Source organism: Sinocyclocheilus rhinocerous, unplaced genomic scaffold (assembly GCF_001515625.1).
Source record: "Sinocyclocheilus rhinocerous isolate Xijiao unplaced genomic scaffold, SAMN03320098_v1.1 scaffold575, whole genome shotgun sequence".
Lineage (NCBI taxonomy): Eukaryota > Metazoa > Chordata > Actinopteri > Cypriniformes > Cyprinidae > Sinocyclocheilus > Sinocyclocheilus rhinocerous.
This window is the reverse complement of record NW_015659697.1, coordinates 19,767-24,374: the sequence shown is the minus strand read 5'-3', so window position 1 is coordinate 24,374 and position 4,608 is coordinate 19,767.

Sequence of the window (4,608 nt, the reverse complement as noted above, 5' to 3'; positions counted from 1 at the left end):
GACGCGCAGACGGGGGAAGCGAGGCGGCGCGCTCGTGAAGCTCAGGCAGCGCGGATTCAGGACGCCGTTGCCTAGCATCCATCTGGCGAATCTCCGCTCTCTACCCAACAAAACGGACGGACTTCTTCTGCTCTCCCGGACAAATAAGGATTTTTCTAACTCTGCTGCTCTGTGTTTCACGGAAAGCTGGCTGAAAGACGCCATTCCGGACAGCGCGTTGAGTCTGCCGGGCTTTCAGCTGTTTAGAGCAGATCGCGACGCAGAATCAACGGGGAAATCGCGCGGCGGCGGGACATGCTTTTACATCAATGAGAGGTGGTGTACAGATGTAACTGTGTTAAAGAAGATGTGCTGTCCAGATCTAGAAGTGCTCTTCATTAACTGTAAGCTGTTCTATTCACCGCGGGAGTTTTGCTTGTTCATTCTCATCAGTATTTACATTCCTCTGCAAGCGCACGTGAGCTCTGCTTTACAGAAACTCGCAGATCTGATCACAGAGACAGAACAACAACACCCGGACTCTGTTTTAATCATTCTCGGGGACTTTAATAAAGCCAATCTCTCCCGTGAACTGCCAAAATACAGACAGCACATCACATGTCCCACCACAGACAGTAATATATTGGATCACTGTTACACCACAATAAAGAATGCATATCACTCTGTTCCACGAGCAGCTTTACTTTTGAGTTAAAGGAATCAAGGAGAAGATCAACAGAGTCTGCAGAAATGCTTGGTGTTAAAGATACAGCCTCCATAAATAGCACACTAGTGTTTTCGTTAATGCATCTCTTTCTGACAGAGACAGATCTAGATTCAGTGGTAGCAGAGATCAATATATCAAAGAAATATATTGATATCCCGATTCCTCAGTTCCTCTGTTATTTCATCCTGCCGACTACCCAAAAATGTTAGATTGTGCTGATATACTGCTGACCAAAAATGTAACACTGAATCTCCACGCCAGGAATATTGGATGTTGTCTCTTTAGTATCCCATCAGAAGTAGGGTGGCCATATGTGCCGTTCATATGGGACACGTCCTGGCCAGGATTTTTATATTGCCTAAAACATCCAAAGTACAGTAGTTTGACCAATAACATGCAGATATTGTATAGAATCGACCAATCGTGGTGCGTGAGAAGGTGAGATCTACAGAGAACGATCAAAGCGATGCAAATACGCGCACATGTTTGTTCGTTCATTCGACTTGAAGCGTCGCTGCGCACCGATCATTGAATGACACCAAAGTACAGCGAGAGCGATTTGAAAGCATAAGGAGCTGTATGCTCTGCTCTCTATAGCTCTCGTGAATGTCATACAACGATCGATCTGCACAGTGCAAACAGCCAAAACCTGGATATTTTAGACAATATAGAAATCCTGGCAAGGACGTGTCCCGTAAAAATGGCCCGTATGGCCACTCTAGTCAGAAGATGTTTCGTTTTTTCTGATGACCAAAACCAGTTAACAAAACTGTGTTAATTAAAAAACTTTTATCAACCTGAGAGGTTAACAGAGGAAGCCATGAAATACCAGAAAGCAGTTGACAAAGCAATCAAAAATGAGCAGGGTTTATTGAATAATCTTAGTTGCATTTGTATGTTTCAGTACTCAGACTTTGTCTAAACTTCATCCCTACTTTGTCTGTACTTTGTTTTACCAGCACATCATTATACCAGCATGTCTTACCTTGAAATGATTGAGTAATGTAATGTAAATGTAATGTAATGCAATGTAAATCATGTCAAAAAATAAATAAAGATGATACATTACTAAACTTTTTAACATGTGTAAAGAAATGTGATGAATACAAAAATATAAAGTGAAAAGTATTTGTTAACAAAGCTAAACCATTGTAATTTTAAACACAGCTTTGCACCAAAACTTTGATACTTCAGATTATTACAATAATCTCTCTCTCTCTCAGCAACATGTCTGACAGGAGACAGAGTCTGCAGTTTGCCACAATGCGCAATCTTCATTTTTCTTATTCTGTTTATTTATTTTATTTATTAATGGATATTGTTTTCATGAAATTGTTTATTGACAATTCACATTTACCCAGTCCTAATCATCAAATAATTTTTTATTAGTGATGCAACACAATGAAAATTTTGGACCAGAACCGAAATAAAGAAGAAAGAATAAAAATAAAAATACCTTTTTAAAGCAATCAAACAGTTATGAAACTTGGTAGCCTTTTAATAAAAAAATCCAAAACTTCTCCATACTTGTTGTATTCTGCTAGTTGAGATCTGTTATGTATGACGCTGAACAGATCACATTTAGTTTAGATACATATAAATATGATTTTCGGCTCATATCTTAGCGGGGTTTTTTTTCAGCCTAAAATTCGATAATGCCCTTTTCAACTGTCGAAATTTGCATCCCTATTTGTATGATACGTATTGTAAAATGTATTGTATAGTACTATAGTTTGAGAGTAGGCACTGGGGTCCACCCTATTTCACCAAAGTACACTCAATTTAAAATTTCTGGCCTCACCACTGGCTTACATACCACCTTATGTCCTGTTGCACCAACCATCTGCCTGTTTGTGCGCCATTTTTTCACTGCTGCAAATAAGTAAAATCAAATAACTGAAATTAGAAACCAGTTAGCCTATCAGCCATTTAGTTCTGCACTATAAAATAAATAAATACTGTATACCACTAACATTTGTTTTCTTGCTGTCACCATGGGATATCCACCCTGAAGTACAATTAATAATAAAACATATTGCAACGTTACCTGGGACATTCTACCAGAAACGTACATTTCCACTTGTAAAAATCTTGGGTGAAAAAAATATCTTATTCTTAAATCTGAACGTTGAGTCATATAGAGGACATGCTAATCTATATGAAACACATATCATGCCATCTCAGCATGTTTTTATGATTGAAATAAATAAATTTTTATACGCATTTCATCCCTAAAATGTGAAACGTTGAATGTTGCACATTGTTTGTTTGTGTTTTTGAGTAGTCTGTGACCCTAATATTTATAAGATTTACAAAATATTTAGTTAGTTAGTTAGTTTGTTCTACAATACTCTTTCCAAATAAAAATTAGTTAGTGAAAAAGTTTTGAGACCCTGGTGTAAATGGTGTCTGGACCCAAACATTACAATTTTGCCTTTTAGACTGAATATCAAAGTACATCACTGGACAATGTGTATTTAAATATGAATTTAACTAAGAAATAAACCCTGATATACTCTGACATATATTTTATTATTTGCATGTATGTGCGCATATTTCTATGCATCTTTGTGATTTTAGACAGCAGCACGTGAGCGGGACATTTATTCTGGGCTAGTGGTGTGACGTCATGAAGCTGCGCCGCGCTGCAGCGTCAGTTGTGATTCGACTGAAGAAAGGTTTGTGTTTTTAACCATTTAAAGTTTTAAACTATGTGCAAACGGTTTAGTCTATTTTATAGTTTGTTTCACAAGCGTTGTAAAATTAAGTTATTATTATTTAATATAATATTGCATTGCAATACTTTATCTAACATTAATGGTCGTTAGTTTGTGTGAGTAACGCGCATCCATTCATGAGTAACAGAAAAGGCGCGTCTCATTTCGCTCCATATATTGTGAATCAGTTGATCGTAAACATGAATTCAGCGCTGGTAAGTAGAGGGACATGGGCTTTTCGAAAATTCGAGTCAATTGAACCAAATGCTTCTCAAAATGATTCACTGTTTCGAAGCGCTCGAATCACCGAACACTGACGACACCTGGTCAAAACCGTGTAAATGCAACGGGCACGTAAACGTGTAATTACAGCTTTTACAAACCGATGGCAAATGTTTTGATGAAAGTGTAATCTCTTAAAGTGTAATGTGTTGCTATCTTCAGTTCATTAAATACAAATATAAATCATAACTAAACATGAAGTGTCTGTATAATTTCTGTTCTTTTTAATTTCAGTGCTGGTTTTGAGTGTTTATTTTATTTATTTATTTTTGTCTAATCGGGCCCTTACAAGTCAACTGACTACTGAACTAGGGAGCTGATAGAGATTTAGTTTGGATTTATATTTTTTCTGTTAATTATTCTCATCTTAAACATAACAGAGTGTCCAAACACAAACACCTGGTGAAGCAGATCCACATGACACACTATTATAAAGATGGCGTTTATTAAAGAGGAGAGTGAAGACGTGAGGCTCGAAGAAGAATTCAGAGTGAAACAAGAAGATACTGAGGAACAAACAGGTTGGTTTTCATTCTCAAAGTTGAACTCTGACTGTACTAAAATGTTGAGCTGTACAGAAATGAATCATATTTTTAAAGAATGTCATATTAGCGTCGTAATTAAAGCTGTTTTATTTGTTATTGAGTGGGTTGACTCATGTGGACAGACATGTTGAGATCACACGAGCAGCCTAATTCTAATACTGCCTTTAAGTGCACCTGAGAAGATCTTACTTCCAAGTTGGGCATTTGTTATTACGACTTGTCATACTTTAAATAAGGAAAAAATACGAAAGTAGTTTAAAGGGGTCATAGGATGCTACATGCACTTTTACAAGTTGTTTGAACTGAAATGTGTGTTGGCAGTGTGTGTACACAACCACCCTATAATGATAAAGATCCA